The sequence below is a fragment of the Muscardinus avellanarius genome, assembly GCF_963383645.1.
Source record: "Muscardinus avellanarius genome assembly, chromosome: 15".
NCBI classification, from domain to species: Eukaryota; Metazoa; Chordata; class Mammalia; order Rodentia; family Gliridae; genus Muscardinus; species Muscardinus avellanarius.
In genome coordinates this window covers 42112450-42132818 of record NC_137801.1, presented here as the reverse complement: position 1 = coordinate 42132818, position 20369 = coordinate 42112450, and the positions used below count along the sequence as shown (strand labels likewise).

Sequence of the window (20369 nt, the reverse complement as noted above, 5' to 3'; positions counted from 1 at the left end):
TATGTCAATCACTATAATTGGCCAGAATTTTGGAATAGTTGAGAGAAGGGGGAGTCCACGTTGGACTGGTCCCATAACTTGCATTTGTTCATTTATGGCTCGGAGATCATGTAATAGTCTCCATTTTTCTGATTTTTTCTTTATTACAAATATAGGGGTATTCCAGGGTGATGTGGATGATTGGATATGTCCTAATTTTAGTTGTTCTTTTACTAACTCTTTTGCTGCTTTCAATTTTTCACGGGGGAGAGGCCACTGGGAAACCCATACTGGATCCCCCGTCTTCCAAGTGATGGGAATTGCCTCCCCAGTGGCTACTCCACAAAACCCAATCCCTGTTTAGTGTTTTGTCCTTCAGTGGGGACAGGGCTCCTCCGTCCCTGTAGGTTTCGCCCTAATCCAAATGATGGATGAAAACCTTGCTTGTTAAACATATGTAGCGCCTGGGGAGAATACTCATTATGTAATCGGAATCCCATGTCCAGAAGTAGATCTCGACCCCACAAGGAGACCGGAATTTCCAGCATATAGGGTGTAAAGGTCCCAGAATGTTTTTCTTGGTCCTCCCAATGAAGGGGTCTAGCACTAATATCAGGTGTTTTAATGTATCCTAATCCTCTAAGCTGTGTGTCAGCCTTTTTTATGGGCCAGGCGGGGGGCCAATCCTTAGAAGCAATTACACTAGTATCTGCCCCTGTATCAAGCAATCCTAGAATCGGCTTTCCCTCCACTTTCAAAGTAATTAAAGGTCGTTTTCCCATATCAAAGGCGAGAGATATTATATTAGTACCAGAGGACCCAAACCCTTTTTCTCCTCGCTGTTCCTTTTTTGAAGGGAAGAGAGAATGTAGACTAGGTAATAATAACAGCTGCGCTATCCGATCACCAGGAGAGATGGCAACAATTCCTCTGGGGGCGGAGACCATAACCTTTATAACGCCCTCATAATCTTGGTCAATAACTCCAGGATGAGTTATTAGGCCTTTCATGGTGGATGATGATCGCCCCAAAACTATGCCCACCGTTTCTGGGGGTAATGGCCCTGACATATCAGTCGACATAATTTGAATTCCCATTCGAGGGGTTAATACCAGCCGGGTGGTGGCACAGAGGTCCAATCCCGCTGAACCGGGAGTGGCTCTCCGGATTCCTTGGGCGGTTGGAGATTGGGCCATTGGGGTGTTTGGTGTGTCTCTATAGCATTGTACATTTGTTGGCCCCCATACTTGTAAGGGCCCTGGGGATGGGGGCCCCGTTTCCCATTTTTTGACAGCGGGCGACCCTGTCCCGACTGATCATGGGACGGTAGGATATTGCCGTCAATATCCTTAACGGACCGGCACTCTGAGGCGGGATGTCTGCCTTTTCTACATCTCTTACATAGGTCTGGTGGGCTCTTTTGAGAGAGAGAGCCTCGTTTTGGGCAGTCTCTTTTTAAATGCCCTGCCGCCCCACATGAAAAGCAATTTCCTAGTCGGGTGTTGTTATTGCCCTTTTGCCTGCCAGATGCTTGCATGATAGCCGCAGCGAGCCCCGAGTTGGTTAAAGGTCCGCCGAGTTCTCTACATAACTTCATCCATACTTCTAAACCTTTACTTTTATATGGATTTATAGCTTGTTTGCATTCAGTATTACATTGTTCGAAAATAAGCTGTTTAACAAGTGGCATGGCTGCATCGACATCCCCGAATATTCGTCCAGCAGCTTCTACCATCCTAGCCACAAAATCAGAAAAAGGCTCAGTGGGACCTTGAATTATCTTAGTAAGATTGCCTGACACCTCCCCTTTATTAGGCAAACTTTTCCATGCCCTGGTGGCCAAATTGTTTATCTGATCATACACTTGTTGAGGGTAACAGGTCTGGTTGTTAGCAAATTGTCCCTGTCCCAAAAGCATATCCAAATTCCAGGCAGGTTGTCCTGCGGCCTGATTCACCGCTGCTTGCTCTGCTGCGAACTCAATAAGGAAAGCCTTCCAATCTAAATACTGTCCTGGGGTCAAAGCCGCTCGGGCCAAGTTCTGCCAATCTCCAGGGGTCATGGCATACCTGTAAATGCTTTCTAAGGTGGCTACGGTGTATGCAGCATTGGTACCATAAGTCCGCACGGACTCAGCAATATGTTTTACAAGCTTATAATCTAAAGGCTCATGATACCGAGGTCCTCCTCCTTGTGGTTGAAACACGGGGAAAGCCTGTCTGGATAGTAACATTTCCGGCTCACGCCATACCTTTTCATTAAAGGAGCGGCCTCCGCTTTGTCCTGGAGCTGAGGGATTATAGGGCGGAGGAACAGAGTCCTGCGAGGGGCCCGTAGCTAGGGTTAATCTGCTGACTTCCTCCTCTATTGCCGCAAGTTCCTCGTCCGAGTCCCCCTCCCCTTCAGAGCCTAGTTCACTAGCTGGGTGAGAGGAAGTGGACCGTTCCTCTTTTAACAGATCAAGTGCCACTTGTCCCTCTCGCACTAGCGGTTTGTAGTATTTCTGCTCCAAACATGCCCTGACGAGGCGCCACAAAGGATAAGTTCCTCCCGTGACTTGATTGTTTTTCTCTGCCCTTTTAATATCCTTCCCTAACTTATCCCAACTTGCCAGGGTCAAGTTTCCTGATACTGCAAACCAAGGGGCCACCTCATCCACTTGGCTCAAAAAACCCTGAATAGTCTTATCCCTAAGTTTTAACCCCTTTCCGTTTAATAAGGCTTTTAAAGCCTTTTGTATTGGATGAGATGGATTATTTCCCATACCTATTCAGCCTCAGGTCCAGCCTGAGAGTATACTACCCTATAAATCCTCCCCTCAAAGGAGCTCCCCTTCGTCCTCAAACGGAGTTGGGAAAGAACAATCTTATGATCCTCTACTTTGTAGAGCCTCCCTCTTCACAGGAGAACTTACCAGCCGGCTGCCCTGGAAAGTCCAAAGTTCTGACCGTCTCGTTGAGAGAGATTCCCCGTATGGGCCACCACTTGCCGCTTTCAAGCACGACACCGGAGACGATCTTCTTCGGACTCTTTATTATCCCAGGCTCTTACATACTCTCCTCTTCTCCGCTCCCCGCTCCCCGCTTATATATCCCAAGCAGCCAATCAGCCTCAGATCACTCGCTCCATGCAAAATTAGCTCATTTGTTACAAACAGTGGTATGTTGTGTTCCCGTGCGCCCCATGCTCCGGTTACCGGACTTCCTGAAAGTTGTTTACTGCTTAATGGGCCTCACAGAGCTTCCGCTCGGCGCTATTTTTAGGTCTTCGAGCTAGCAGGCAATGGGTGGGGCTCTTCACATGGCATGGGGATCCTCTTCTCTGATCCTGTCTACAGGGAGTTCTATAAGTTTCCTGGACCTATGTATTGACTTCTTGCTCTATGTTTGGAAAGTTTTCTGCTATTACTTCTTTGAAGGGATTATTGATCCCTTTGTTTTCACCTTCTTTTCCCTCCTTTATTCTGATTATTTTTAGGTTAGCTCTCTTAAAATGGGCCCATATTTCTTCAATGTCAAATTCCTGCTGTCAAATTGTTTTTTTCTAAATTATAAATTATGTGTTCATTTTTGGAGTGATCATCTTCTAGGAGCGAGATTCTATTCTCCATGTGGTCTAACCGATTGTTTATAATTTGAATTGATGCCATTACTTCAATGATTGCATTCTTTATTTCTTTTAGACTCTCTCTCTAAATTCTTTTTGAAGGTCTTGTATTATTTCTGTAGTTATATTCCTGATTTGATCTTCTGGAGATCTCTGAATTTCTGTGTTATCAGGTTCTGTTATTGTGGGGTTGTGGGCATTCATTGCTCTATTGTTGTTCCTCTTTCCCATGATTTCAGAAGTTTGTGCCTTTTCTGGGTTCTTCCTGGGTCATCACAACTTCACTGAGGGTGCTCTGTATCTCAAGTTTGTGGTATTCTCAGTCACCACTACTCCTTTCCTGGGTTGTATCACAAAGTCTCAGACCCAGGGAGTTAATCGAGGTTGCATGAGACCGTGTGGGTGCTGTGCTGGGCGTTTTCCCACAGGGAGCTGCTAATAGGGTGTGGTATCTTTGCCACCACTACTCCTTCACTGGGTTGGACTGCAAAATCTCAGACCCACGGAGATTATCAAAGCTGCGCATGTCCTTGGGGGTGCAGTACTGGGATTTCTCTTTTAGGGGCCACAATTTCACTTACAGTTATTGAGCACACTGATTGGAGCTGTTGCGGGCATGGTGAACTCACCACCGCTGCTGGCCATATGGCGCTGCTGCCACACCCTCAGCAGGCTTGAGGCTGGCATATTTCTTTTCTGCTTTTGAGCTTGGTTCTGAGTCCCTGGAGGGTGTGATGAGCTTCGCCACTGGGAGTTTTAGACATTCTTTGTGCTGAAAGAACTGCTGAATTACACCCGAATGATCCGCAGCTGCTCACTTCAGCTCCTTGTTTACCTTTCCTTTCTGGAACTTGGTGCTGTGAGGGAAGATGGCACTGGCACAGCGTCTGCCACCACAATACGGGCTGGTTTGTTTTCTGGTCTCTGGTTGTTCTTCTAGTCTTCTTTTTCTCTGTCCCTTGTATTTACAGTTTTTATTTCCCTGCTGATAGTGTTTGCTGGCTATGAAAAGCACTGATTTTTGTGGCAATAGAAATTGAGTGTTAGCAGGACTCGTAAATGCAGCTTTTCTCAGCACCATCTTCCCGGAAGTTGCCCACAAATTTTTAATATATCATTTAGAAGTTTTGACAAATGCCTGTGTACTTCACACTGTTGTGGGTTATACATATACATACTAATCTATATGTAGATTAGTATTATCATTCAAAAATGTTTTCCTTTTAGTTCTTTGCAAGTGTTCATTTCCTACAAGAGGCTGAGTATCAGCAAGGGAGCTACCACATGAATGTGGGGGAGTGAGAGATGTGGGGGTGGGGATGGTGACACTGGTACCCTCTTTGATGAACTTCCAAGGAAGTCAGAAAGGCTGACAGAATGAAAGGTGGTTAAAGACAGTAGATAAAAGCCAGGTGTGATGGCACATGCCTGTAATCACAGTACTATGGAGGTTGAGAAAGGAGGATTGCAAGTTCAAGGCCAGCTTCAGCAGCTTAGTGAGACCCTGTTTAAAAAAATAAAATAGGGCTGGAGGTGTAAGCTCAGAGGTAAAAAGCCCCTGGTTCAATCCCTGGTAACACAAACACACACTTACACACACACGCACACCAGATAAAGCTTTAAAAATTACTGGTTGTCACGGCCTATACTAAGATCTCTGCTGGCTCAGATGCTGAAATTTCATTCCTTGGACTTGGAAAGCAAGACTTTGTTTTTGCTGATTTCACAGGTACTCATTAGATGTATGACTGTAGCAGGTCCTGAAAGTTTTGCAATGTTTAAGCTACTACTCTTGCTCACTCTTTCCTCCTGAAAACATATCTTTTCCATTTGGTTTTGAAGACTCTCTTGGTTCTCTTTTATGTCTGTAGCTATTTTTTCCCAATCTCCTTTGTGAGTCCTATCTCATCTTCCTGATCTTTGACTATTGGAGTGCCCTAAGTGTCTGCGGTTGTGTCATTAGCTTCTCTATCAACTCTTCCTCCCTTGGAATCTCTTTGGTGTCATGACTTCGAATGCATGCAGGAAACTTTTGATTTATGAATTTGGCTGGATTTCTCCTCAAAACTCTGGACCTTTGTATGTATCAGACAGATGATATTGCCATGTAGATGTGTATATGGATCTCAAACTTCATGTATCTAACATCAAATGTCTGATTCCCCACCTACTCTCATCCCAGGCCCACTCAGCCTACAGGCTTCACATCTTAGTTAATGGCAGCTCTGAGCTTCCAATTGTGCAGGCCAATAATTTTGGAGTCATTCATGACTATTTTGCTTTCTCCTACACCTGTAATCCAGTCTATCAACAAATTTTATTGACTTCACCTTCAATATACATCAGGACTATGACAGCTTCAACTACTGTATCCCTGGTTCAAGCCATCATCAATTCTTTCCAGATTGTTGCAATATTCTCAATTGGTGATGCTCCTTCCACTCTTATCTCTTTCATCTTATCAAGAGAGCAGAGAAAATGTTCCCTCTAGAGACCAAGTCCAGTCATGGCATTCTGCTTCTCCAAACTCTCCAGTGGCTTCCATCTCAATATGATACATGCCAGTGTCCTCCAATGACCTCACACCCTTGCATGAAGGCAACACTGGCCACCCTCTACCCCCACTTTTTCTCCAAAGAGTTTCCACCTCCTTCCTCCTACTCCAGCCACGCTGTTTCCCTGCAGCCACACTGTTTCATTCAGCATGCACCTTTAACTTGCTACCAGAACTTGCTATTTTCTTGGCCCCCACTTCTTTTGTCTAGGTTTCTTCTCTCCCTGTCTTCAGTCCTCTGCTCAAATGCCACTTAAAACAAAGCTCTCCCCAGACATCATGTAAAAATAAAAGGAACATACTCTCTCTCTTTCTCATCTTAAAACCCCTTCCTTTTCCTCTATTCTTCTCTATAGTTTTCACGTGTGTGTGTGTGTGTGTGTGTGTGTGTGTGTGTGTGTGAGAGAGAGAGAGAGAGAGAGAGAGAGAGAGAGAGAGAGAGAGAGAGACTGGGGATTGAACCCAGGGACAGTCTACTTCTAACTTTCACCCCCAGACCTTTTTATTTTTTATTTTTTTTTAAGTTTTAATGTTTATTTCCCAAGACAGCCTAGCCTGCATTCTACTTAGATAAATTTTACAAGCTAGTTTTCTGCTGTTTCTAGCTTTAAACTTTAACCATGTTTCTGATGACAAAGAATGCTGCAAAAATACTCTAGTTCAACAAAGAGTTATGATCACAAAATAAGTTTATCCATTCTGCAGTGTTTCAGAATTACCAGTTGATTTTTAAACACAAAGTAGATATAGATGCTAATGGTGGCTAATCTCATATGTTTTTTTTTTATAGCAAACTGTTGTTCATGCAACACTTGTGTTCACAGGGGAAGGCACAGGATTTCCTACAATGAGCCACCTTTTGAAGAGTTCTGTTTGTACGAATTAATTTATGTCACATTTAATTTAGTGTGCATAACCTCAAAACCGAAGTTTATAAAAACCACTTGCATAATTTTTATGCAAGTTTTAAAAATACAAAGTTTTCTCCCTAAAATGACTCAAAATAGATTGTTCATGGCTGCCTACATCTAAGATAAAAAGATTCTAAAACAATTGAACAGATTAGGCATATTATTAAAGGTGTTCAAACCATTACTTGATTTGTACATCTACTCAAACCTCTTCATTGGTCTTTATTCAGCATTACATATGCACCAATTCCATTTTAGAAGTTTACATATCATTTTCATAGAAAACAAACTTTGAAAACAAGTAACATTTAAACACAGCATGGTATTCTATCACAACTGAAACTTTTTCTTCTTCTTTACAGGACTCAACAAAATTTAAATGTGAACTATGCTGTAGATTTACCTCATGCAAAGGTCTTAATGTTATCTCTAAAAATGAAACAGATGGCCTTTTAAGCACATTTTACTGTTTTATACTATTACAGCAACTTGTATACTGCAACACATTCTATTTTGAGGGAAATTTATGATTTTTTTCATGCAAAAATCTACACAAATTAGTTTTGATGATATGGAAAGCTTTTCATAGCATCAAACATTCGAGTCGGGCGTGGTGGTGCACGCTTGTAATCCCAGCATTCGGAAGGCTGAGACCAGAGGATCGCAGTTCGCAGACAGCCTCAGCTACTTAGTGAGGTCCTCTGCAACTCAGTGAGACCTGGTTTCAAAATAAAAAATAAAAAATAGGGCAGGGGGTGTAGCCCAAAGGTCGAATGCCCCTGGGTTCTATCCCCAGACCCGCAAAAATAAATAAATAAATAAATAAATAAATAAATAATCAAACAAACATAGCATCAAACATTCATCTGGTGCAAATGCACAGGGAAACCTTCCTGAAAACTTTTCTGACTTGAGAAGCAACTAAAAAAAGCCATACTAGGTAAAATAAATAAAAACTGGAAAACAAAGAAGGGCTGGGGAAGGGTAAAGGGTAGAGGGAAAATAGAAAACACAGGCTGCAGAGTAAACCAATGTCTGCTGTTAAAATTATCTTCATTTTCATGTCCAGTGTACATTAACACTTGTGATCACACTGTGGGGAGCCATTAAGGCTTTCCCCTTTAAGAATACTTCTGACTGTTCTTTGCCCAGAGCCAATAAGGTTTGGGGTCATGGAAAGTTCAACGTCTGAGAGAAGCTCAGGTGGAATTGATTGGTTTGACCGTTAAGCGCACAGGTGCTGACGGCACAGGCTTGATTGGTTTGACTGTTACGCGCGTAGGTGGTGACGTCACAAGGGTTGGTTGACCGGGAGTGGTATAAATAGGACGAGAGCGATAAAACCAGGATCGGTCAGTAGAGATATCGACCCAGGAGTGTACTGCCGATCCTTCCATGAGAGAATAAAGTATTCTATGAATAAAATTCATTGAATAAAATTCTTTTCATCCTCACTCCTCTCTTCAGAACCCGTACTTTTGCCGGCTGGCTCCGGCATCACACTTTGATGATTTACTAGGTTTGTTATCAGCCTCCTGAAGGTGAATCAAGCTTACATGCATTCACATACGGCACCACAACTATACTCTCTACACAGTCACTCCAAGACTAGGAGTCTACTTCATGAATGAAGAGCCCTAGATTTGAAAGATGAACCTGGCTCTCTATCACTGCGCCAGACATTCACTCAACACTGTCCATTCACACACTGCTTCATAGCAAGGCCTGGGCTCATTTTCCTTGACTTTATAATGGGCACTCTATTCTCTTTCATGCTTACAAGGCTTGAAGATGACAGTATTTCACTTTCCCCTGAACTGATATAGAGTAAGTCAATGTTCCTTCTCAGGCACTGAAGGTCTGTAACCTGTAGCCCTTTTTACTTTGAACAACATAAATAAGCATCCATATAAAGCTTTTGTTACATTTTGCTACTCATTCTCACTAGCACCCACTTGTCATCTTGACCTCATTTGGGCATTTTCTGTGATTCCAAATGAAATCTTCAGATTTTCTTTCCCGATTTAATGCAGCAGCAGATCCCATGAGCAAACTTGATGGACCAAATATACATATACACATATACATATATAATGTATACACACACACACACACACACACACACACACACACACACATATATATATATATATATAATGTGTATATATACACATATACATACATAATGTGTATATATCTATCTATCATCTATAGATATATAGATATGGATATAGATATAGATATATATCTCAGTGCTGCATTGTACCTAACTTCCACAACATCTTTCTAAAACTGGAACCCTTCTGTTGGTACATTGGCAGATGAATTGAAACTAAATGCTCCACCTTGAATTGCCTCTGGAACAAGGCTAGGATCTTAATCAATATCATCTGAAGAGAAGAACTGATCAATGATCTCAAAGGCCAATTTGTAGATGTCTTCATTTTCATGATTTTGAAGTTGTTCAATTTTCTCCAGTCCACCACATTCTTCTATAAGATTGGCTATGGTTTCTGCCTCATCTTCAGCTATTTTTAATATATTACTTAATCATCAAGTACTACTTGCTTGACTTGTGCATCTTTTACAGTCAGCAAGTTGCAAAAAGGTGGGATAACGTTTTATTGGATAAGGTAGGCCACTTGATCTTTTCTTCCACTAATTGTTAAGTTACTTATAGCCCAAGTAGCTTCTGAGTGCCCAAACCCCCCTTATCCAAAAGGTGTATTATCATTGGTACAAGGCTGGCATCAATTACTGCCTGAACCTGCTGCTGATTTCCTGCAGTGATGTTAGAGAGGAACCATACTGCTTCTTTATTAATTTTCTCTTTGCAGTGTGTCAGGAGTGCTGGGAAGTGTGAAAGAGCACCACAGTTCAAAACTACTTGTGTTTGCTCATCAGTTCCAGTAACAGTGTTGCCCACAGCTCCAAGTCCAGCAGTCTGAACTTTAGTAGAGGAACCAAATGAGGAACTATTCCAGAGTCTATTACCATCTGTATCTGCTCATTGCAGCATCAGTAAGGTAAGAGAGGGACCAGACTGGATCTACCAATATATTTACATCTGTGTGATGAATTAAAACACAAAGGGCTGGAAGAATCTCCTGAATAGTTTCCATTGGTGGTGGTGGGTCTTTGTGGCGACAAAAGTTGACCATAACGTTACCAAGTAACATTTCTTAAGAAATGTTAAGTATAGGAATATATGGACTTATGAATGAAAGTAAAGGTTTTACAACTCCAAGACTTATGGCATAATCTCTACACTGGGGCCCATCACCTATGATATTTCCCAAAGCCCACACTGCTTGCTCACAGACATTCTGATGGGGTGAATGAAGAAGCCTCAGGAAAAGTGGTACAGCATTGGACTGAGCCACTGCTTGAGTTTGTTCAGAGGTTCTAGATACAATGCTTGTCAAAGCCCATGCAGCTTCAAACTGTAAAGGATTGTCATCTCTTTCAAGACAATGGACTAAAATAGGCAATAGTCCAGATTTTATTAAGTCATCAATTGGTAGGTTTCGATTACTGGACAAAAGCTTCCTAGCAGCTTGAACTGCCCTTCATTGAATTCCTTGGTTATCACTTGAAGCATTTTGAACAATAGCTTCTAGAGAGGTATTTTGCACTCTGTAATCACCATATATATCAGAGTATATTCAGTATATATCAGAAGATATTCACTGATATCTTCATGTGGTACATTCCTTCTCTTTAAGAGATGTTCATCTCTTTTATTCTTCCTTAATTCACCTACGACTTCTTTTCGTTGTCTTCTCAGAGTCTCCAAGTACCGGCCTTTGTTCTTGAAATTCTTGAGCTGTTGGTTGTTCATTTTCTCCTTGTCAGCCATGGCCCCCTTACCCCCGCCTGGGCCCCGCGGGATCCGCCCCAACCGCCCTGCCACTTGGAGACTCCCAGGCACCCGGCCTCCTCCTCCGCCTGTGCTGCTCTCCCTCGGTGCGCAGCTTCCTTCCTCCCCTCGCCTGCCTCCACCTCTCCCAGCCCGCCCCCTACTCTCCCTAACACCAGCATGAAGGCAGCTCAGGCAAAGGAACCTCAGGGCCTGGTGGCGGCAACGGCTTATTTTTTATTTTGAAACAGGATCTCACTAGCTTGCTGAGAGTTTCAGCAATTTGTTACGGTCTGGGATTACTTTCCCAAACCGTAACAAATATCATTGAGGCCGTCCTTCCTTGAATTGGTAGTCCTCCTGTCTCAGCCTCCCAAATACTAGGATTATACCCCTGGCTCCTCACTACAATTTGACCATACTGTGAATTTACTCATATAAGTATTTATTGACCATCTCCTCCTAAGCTTTATGAAAGGATTTTATTGTGTTCACCCGTATTTCTAGTGCCTAGAACCTAGTGTTTAATAAACATTAGTTGGATAAAGAATACACGAGGCCAGGCACAGTGGTACATGCCTGTAATCTCAGTACTTGGGAGACTGAGACAAGAGAATCACGGGTTCAAAGCCAGCCTCAGCAATTTAGTAAAACCCTGTTGCAAAATAAAATCTAAAACAGGGCTAGGGGTGTAACTCAGATATAGAATGCTCCTGGATTAAATCCCCAGTACCACATACACACAAAAAAGAATGCACAAATTGTAGCTTTATTACTATAAAATACGTTATTACAGATGTTGTGATTAGTCCAGATTTCTCTCTTTCTGTGGCTGACTTTGCCCTTTAAAATTTTACTTAGGATTCTCACATTTCTATGAGCTAAACCAGGCATAGCGGCACATGCCTGTAATTCAGTACTTGGGAGGCTGAGACAGGAGGGTCACAGGTTCAAGAACAGCCTCAGCATATAGCAAGACTCTCATTAACCTAGTGAGATCCTGTTTCAAAATCAAAATAAAATAGGGCAGAGGATGTAGCTTGGTAGTAGAATGTCACTGGGTTAAAACCCTAGTACCCCCCCATCCACACACACAAAGTCTGCACCAGTTTTCCCTTCATCTCTAAGGCTGTATCAGGTGTCCCTTCTCCAAGGTCCCATGAGAGCTTAGAGTATATGAGTATATCAGTGATAACTGACATCACTGAGTAAACCTCTATCAGAGATCAGCAGCTTGGTCAGATGGCCGTGTCTGTGTACCTAGGGAGCATCAATGTTGGAATGGGAGCAGGACACTGTATTTTCTTATTTAATATTCCTCAGGGTTTTACACAATGTTTGACACATATTTGGTAGACTATCAATGTTTGAAGGAAGGAGAGAAGGATCAAAAAAAGGAAGAAAAGATGGAAAGAATAAAGGGCCGCATAGGTGGATGACATTTGTGGCTTTCCTTTGAATTAAACAAAGAACTTTGAATATTTTACAAATTCAATTAACACATACATTAAGAGTACTGCAGACTTCCTTATTTAAATATTGTGGGCTGGGCGTGGTGGCGCCCAGCATTTGGAAGGCAGACACAGGAGGATCTTGGTTTGCAGACAGCCTCAGCTACTTAGTGAGGTTCTCAGCAACTTAGTGAGACCCTGTTTCCAAATAAAAACATAAAATAGGTCTGGGAGTATAGTCTGGAGGTAGAAAATCCCCTGGGGACACTGGCCTCACGCCCGAGGATGCGGCAGCAGCGCCATACTGCCGGCGGCAGCGGCAAATTCACCGGACGGCTACAGCAAGCCGAGGTGAGCCGCTGCGGAACAGCCAGGCGGGATTTCTCACCGCAGGTAAAATCTAAGGCTCCCAGTGGCTGAGCTCAGCACACAGCGCAGGAATTCAGGGTGGAAATCAAAACCAAGAAGAAATACGCCAGCCTCACGGCCAAGGGCGTAGCAGCAGCGCCATATTGCCATCGGCAGCAGCAGCAGAGAATTCACCGAATCCAGTACAGCTACATCTGCGTACTCAAGAACAGTGAGTCAAATTGCGGGCCACAGAGGAGAAATCCCAGTACTGTACTCCCTGGGACTTGACCCAGTGGGGGAGTGGCGGTGGCAGAGATATCACACCGTAGGAGAATGTGCAACCTGGCACCCCCCACAGTCTAAAGAAGCCTCTATCGACTCTCTGGGTCGGAGACTCTGTGATACAACCCAGTAAAGGAGTAGTGGGGTCTGAGATACTACAGACTCGAGATCCAGAACACCTTAAGTGAAGTCATAGTGACCCAAGGGAAGAACCCAGAGAAGGCACAAACTTCCGAAATCATGGGAAAGAGGAATAATACTGGAGCAATGAATGCCCACAACCCCACAACATCAGAACCCGATAAAACAGAAAATCAGAGATTTCTAGAAGATCAAATCAGGAAAATAACTGTAGAAATAATAGAGGTGCTTCGAAAAGAACTCAGAGAGAGCCAAAAAGAGATAAAGGATGCAATTAATGAAGTAAAAGCCTCAATTTAAAGCACAAACAACCTATTAGACCACATGGAGAATAGAATCTCGCTCTTAGAAGATGATCATTCCAAAAATGAATGCATAGTTTCTAATCTAGGAAAAAATATCCAGCAGCAGGAATCTGATATTGAAGAAATATGGGCCCATTTTAAGAGAGCTAACCTAAGAATAATTGGAATAGAGGAGGGAAAAGAAAGTGAAACCAAAGGGATCAACAATCTCTTCAAGGAAGTAATAGCAGAAAATTTTCCAAACATAGAGCAAGAGGTTGATACACAGGTCCAGGAAACTTATAGAACTCCCTTTAGACAGGATCGGAGAAGAGGATCCCCACGCCACATAATTGTCAAAATGACCAATGTGGAAGCCAAGCAGAGAATCTTAAAGGCAACAAAAACAAAGGGCCAAGTGACATTCAGAGGAAAACCGATTAGAATCACTCCAGACTTCCCAAACCAAGTCATGAGAGCCAGAAGGGCTTGGAGTAACATATTCCAAACTCTGAAAGAAAACAACTTCCAGCCAAAAATTTCCTACCCAGCAAAACTTTCTATCAAATTAGATGGAGAAATAAGAAGCTTCCATGACAAACAGAAACTGAAGGAATTTATGTCTTCAAAACCAGCGCTAGAGAAAATACTCAAAGAGATTAACTACAAAGAAGAAATAGGTAATATGCACCAGAACCAGAGAAACAAGATTTTCCATCCAACAGTCAACTAAGATTGGTTATCTGTGGAGATTCATTACTTATGTTAGTCTTTTACCTATCTCTAAATGGTATTGTTTGCCTTTATTGTTGTTAACTTTTAGGATTTCTAGTTGGAATATTAATATACCTTCAGATATAGCATTTGGAAATATTTTATCCCATTCTATTAGTAACTGTTAACTCTGTTTACATTGTCTTTGGATATACAATATTTTTTTTATTTTTTAGGGAGTTTGTATACTCTTCTGTTGCCTGTGCCATTGAAATCATATCCAAGAAATCACTGCCAATTTCAATGTTGTGAGGTTTTATGACCCAGATTTTCTTCTAAAAGTTTATAGTCTTAAGATTTATATTTAGGTCTTTTATCTATTTTGAGTTAATATTTGTATATGTGATTAGGTAAGGGTCCAACTTTATTCTTTTCCATGTAATTATTATGTTTCAACAATATTTAGTTAAAAGATTATTATTTCCACCACCAAATGTTCGTGGAAACCTTATCAAAAATAACTTGCCGGGCGTGGTGGCGCACGCTTGTAATCCCCGCGCTTGGGAGGCGGAGACAGGATGATTGCGCAGGTTCGAAGCCAGTCGCGCACGCTGGCTTAGGAGACCCTGTTTCCAAAATGAAAATGTAAAAATAGGTCTGGGGTGTAGCCCGGAGGTAGAAGGGCTTCCAGGAACCCCAGTACCACCAAAAATAAAATAAAATAAAATAAAAAAATAACTTGACAATATAGGGAAGAGTTTAGCTCTAGGCTTGTATTTAATTCCAATGGTTTATATATCTGCCTTTAGAACAGTACTACACTGTTTCAGTTATTGTAGCTTTATATGGTTTGAAATCAGAAAATATATATCTTCTAGCTTTGTTCTTTTTCAAGATCGTTGTGGGTATCTAGAGTCCATATTCCATATTAGGATAGATTTTTTTTCTGAAAAATAAATATATAAATATATGATAGTTTCACCTAAAAAAATAGAAAAAAATATTCTCTGGTAAGAAAGAAAGTAAAAAGAAATATTGAAATGTTATCTTTAAGTCATCAAAAGCTTGGTATCAGACAAATGAAACTGTTATGTGAGATTATCATTTTTAATTCTGGATAAATTTCTATAATACTAGATGTCAACCACTAAGCCAAGCATGGGAGGGAGGGATGGGAAGAGAATGAATGGGGTGGGGATCGGGTGGGGGCTGACTGGGCGATGTGTGCATGTATGTCTACAAAAGTTTGTATCCCACTATGATGTATGAATACAGTGCACCAATAAAAAAAATTTGGAGAGAAAAAAAAAAGAAAAAATTAAAATAGAGTTACCATATGTTCTGGCAATCTCACTTCTGGGCATGTATCTGTACTAGTCAGCTTTTGTTGCTGGGACCAAAATACCTAAGAAGAACAACTGAGAGGAGGAAAAGTTACTTTTGGCTCAAAGTTTCTGTGGCCCCTTCATGGTCAGCAGGCTCCAAGAACAGCAACAGCGTGCAGCAGGGCCTGGCTGACACAGCTGCTCAGCTCATGCAAATCTAGAAGGGACCAGAGACAGATACAGTCCCCATGGCTACGCCCTGTGACCTACCTCCTCTTTTATTTTGAAGCAGAGTCTCAGCCTAAGCAGCTGAGGCTGGCCAGGAACCTTCAGTCTTATTGCAGCTCACCTGCTGCAGGTACCACACAGTAAACCCATTCAAATTATTAACCATCGATGGATTCATCTGCTGAGGAGATCAGAGCCTTCATGATTCAATTACTTCAGCTCTGAACACTGCTGCATCACCAACACAGGAGCTTTTGGGGGACATTTCAGAATATAACCATGACAATATCCAGAGGGATGGAACACAGGATCTCAAAGAGTTATTTGCCCATCCATGTTCTTTGTAACATTGTTCATGATAGACAAGAGGTTGGAAGCAACCTAAATGTTCATCCACAGATAAATGGCTAAGTCAAGTATGGTATATACATAGCAGGATATTATTCAGCCTTTAAAAAGAATAAAATCATCTCACATACCAAAAAAAAAAAAAGAAAAGAAAAGAAAGAAAGAAAATCCCCTGGGTTCCACCCTCAGCAGTACCAAAAAAAAAATAGGACTGGGGGTGTAGCTCAGAGGTAGAATGCCCCTGGGTTCTATCCTCAGTACCACCAAATATATATATAATAAAATAAAAATTGTGGTAAAACATACAACAGTTTTACCATCTGCTATGGTTTATGTATGGTTTCATTGTCCACAAGGGTCCATTGTGATTGAAGACTTGGTCCCCAGGGTGGTGGTATTATGTACTGTTGGGGCTTAAAAGAGGTGGGACCTAGTAGGAGATATTTAGGTCAGTTGAGGGCTTGCCCTCCAGAGAGATTAAGAGACCTTAGTCTCTCTCCACTTCCTGTTTGAGATGAGAGCCTTCTCTACAGACTTCACCATCCACCATTTGTCACACTGAGCAAACAGCTGCATGCCTTTGAACATCCAGAACTGTGAGCTAAATAAACCGTGTGTGTGTGTGTGTGTGTGTGTGTGTGTGTGTGTGTGTGTGTGTTTAGGGATTGAACCCAGGGCTCTACAACTGAAGCATATTACCAGCCTTATTATAATAATAATTATTATTTTTGGCAGTACTGTACTGGGGATGGAACCCGAGCTACATCCCCAGTCCTATTTTTTATTCTTTATTTTGAAACAGAGGGTCTCACTGAGTTGTAAAGGGCCTCACTAAGTAGCTGAGGCTGTCTGCAAACTGAGATCCTCCTGTCTCTCTGCCTCCCAAATGCTGGTGTTCACCACCACACCCAGCTATCCCCAGCCTTTTTTTTTCTTTTCTTCTCTTTCTTTCTTTCTTTCTTTCTTCTTCTTCTTTTTTTTTTTTTTTCGGGCCTGGGGATGGAACCCAGGGGCATTTGACCTCTGAGCTACACCCCCTGCCCTATTTTTTATTCTTTATTTTGAAACCGGGTCTTACTGAGTTGCATAGGGCCTCACTAAGTAGCTGAGGCTGTCCGCGAACCGTGATCCTTCAGGTCTCAGCCTCCCGAATGCTGGGATTACAAGTGTTCGCCACCACACCCGGCTATTCCCAGCCTTTTTTATTTTTATTTTGAGACAGGGTCTGAGTTGCCAATGCCTCTAACTTGCAATCCTCCTGCCTCTGCCTCCCAAATAGCTAGGATCACAGGTGTGTACCTCCACATCCAACCTATTTTTAATTTTGAGTTGCCTCCATGCTATTTTCCATAGTGCCTGTATAATTTTACATGCCACAGTACACAATGGTTAGAATTTCTCTACATTCTCCCTAACAATTGTTATGTTCTGTTTTTTGTTTTGTTTTAATAGCAGCTGTTCTAATGGGTGTTTTTGGCATGCCGGGAAGCCGGCGATGCTGGGGTGAACACCTGGGAGTCCTTCCCTGGCTGTGGGTCATTCCTCCTCTCTGCGGGCTCACTTGGGTCCCTAGCAGAGCCTTACAGACCTCACTGAGCAGCTTCTGCCGAATCAAGCTGGGATTCCTGGTGCCCCGCTGCTCAGCTGCACTAAATACACTAAGAGAACGCACTCTTCACGCAGCCTTCGCCTGCTCGGTTAGCCTGCAGGCCGTCTCTCCAGACCTCTTATGACTTTTGCAGCTCCCTGCGATTGCATAGCTCACAGAACACAGCTGAGGTGTACTTGCGGGAAAAAGATGCCATATGGCAAGAAACAGTCTTGGTTACAAAAGAAAAGAAAAAGAAAGGCTAGATTCTGAGCATTCTGCAGCACTGATGAACAAAGAGGAGCGAAGGAACACTTGCAGGAGCCATCCTCCCGCTGCTCTGCAGCGGGTCCACGGGTCAGCGCCCCTCCCTGCATTCCAGCTCTGCTTTCAGGAGTCAGGCTAGCCCTGGATGATTTCCCCCATATCAAGACAATTCTAAAGATATTTCTAAAAATGTCCTCATGTGTGGGCTAATGAAAAGAAAGCTGAGATTTACACACGTTAATTTCACAATTAACTGTTATGCTTGCCAATCAGTAAGTGACTATTTCTGGACTATAAAATGAAATTATTAGACAAAAGGTTTCTAGGGACCTGCCAGGTCTAGCTAATTTTAATTCCAAAACTTTGCCTGATCCAGAAAACTTTGTTTTAGTTTTAGAAGTTACATTTTAGAAATTAGAAAATATATACATATATACACACATATACACACACATATACATATATTTGTATATATATTTTAAATCTCAGACATATTCACCCCAGAAGATTTTATGTAATCTAATATTTAAATATATTAGTGTTTCCTAAATATAAATTAAGCAGAACAGGTCACTTGGGGTTATCCTGGCTGAATTTCAAGGAAACAGTAGTCTGCCAAGTGGATAATTCACATCTGGCCAAGAACTGGAAGGCTCCAACCAGTCTCTAATAGGACTGTGAGTCAAAGCAATAATATGTTACTGTCTCCTGAATAGCTGCCTCATTAATGTAGAGTAAATCTCTGAAAACTCAGGCTCAGTGTTTGCTATTTGTTTTCTGCCAGAAAATGATAAAGTTATGTGTCCACATTTACAGAAAGCTATGACTTTTCAGTCAATTGCACTCATCCACCAACGTTTCTCTTCTAAAGTACTCGCAAAAGTGTCACTGGATTCAATGGAAATATGTTAAAAGAAAACTGCCTCCAAAACAAACATATATATCAGGTGTGTGCCCAGTGTCTTCCAAGTCTCACATGTTTCACCCCCTTTTCCTCACTCACTGTCAGTTTCACACTGCAAACAACAGAAAAACACACAGTTCAGAATCAGCCTCATCTCCCACAGTATCATGATGATTGAAAAGTCAGGAACCCCTCACTGATAGGGCCAGGAACTCTCTTGATGGCTACCCCACCTGTTGAGAATCACAATCAGTGGAACCTGGAATCATCAGTTGTCTTTGACACACATTTTATTTTCTTTTTATTTTATTTATTTTGTCTTACTGAGGGTAGAACCCAGGGGCTTTTCTACCTCGAGGCTATACTCCCAGACCTGTTTTATATTTTATTTGTAAACAGGGTCTCACTTAAGTTGCTGAGAGCCTCACTAAGTAGCTGAGGCTGGCTTCGAACCTATGCGATCCTCCTGTCTCAGCCTCCCAAGAACAGGGATTACAACTGTGCGCCACCACGCCCGGCTTCTTTGACACACATTTTATTTGATGTCATCCAAAAATGCTTAAAGAGAGTGTAAGCCACCCTCCTGACAATTGTGCCATTCCCATCAATTTAAAATACTATAATTAAGCTGGGCATGGGAGCACATGCTTGTAATCCCAGTACTTGGGAGGCTGAGACAGGAGGATCATACTGGTTCAAAGCCAGCCTCAGCTACTTAGTGAGGCTCTCAGCAACTTAGTGAGACCCTGTTTCCAAATAAAATATAAAATAGGAGTGTAGCCTGGAGGTAGAGGCCCCTAGGTTCCATCCCCAGGACAACAACAACAACAACAACAACAACAACAAATATATATATATATATATATATATATATATATATATATATATAATTACTTTGTTGAACATAACCCTTAATACCTACATATTCACTCATTCTATACTTTGGATAAACTTAAAAACAAATTTAAATATGCTTACCCTGATTTGATGTGTACTATTTTTTTTTTTGGGGGGGAGGCTGGAGACTGAATCCAGGGTATTCTGCCACTAAATTATACCCCAGACCTATTTTATTTTATTTTGAAATAGCATCTCGCTTAGTTACTCCTCACTGACTCAAACCTGTGGTCCTCCTCTCTTAGCCTCACAAATACTGAGACTATAGTTGTGCACCATTGCAATAGGTATATGAGTATTGTGTGTGTGCATTGTGTAGCACTGGGAGTGGAACCCAGGGACATGCTACCTCTGAGCTACACTCTCAGTATCCCCTTTTTATTTTCTTTTTGAAACACGGTCTTGTCAAGACACCAAGAGTCTTGCTGTGTTGTTGAGGCTGTCCTTGAACCTGCGATTCTCATGTCTCAGCCTCTCAAATACTTGGATTATAGGTGTGCACCACCACATGTGTGCATTTCGATGTGTCACCAGTTAGTACACAGAAACAAGAATGTCAGATAATTCTTAAATTTTAAGCCCCTTTACACTCCTTTTGATAACATATAGCACATAGAAGAGACACAAAAAATTAATGACCTAAAAGTAAGTTTTATGGGTTTTCTATTAAAATTTCTCTA

General features: G+C 42.0%; 1 pseudogene across 1 annotated transcript; it reads right to left on the bottom strand.

The window, feature by feature from the left end:
• Window positions 1-9336: 9336 nt before the first annotated feature.
• Window positions 9337-10909, bottom strand: LOC308273830 (importin subunit alpha-3-like; annotated as a pseudogene). The gene has a single exon. The product of its transcript is annotated as an importin subunit alpha-3-like (transcript).
• Between the last annotated feature and the right edge of the window lie 9460 nt (window positions 10910-20369).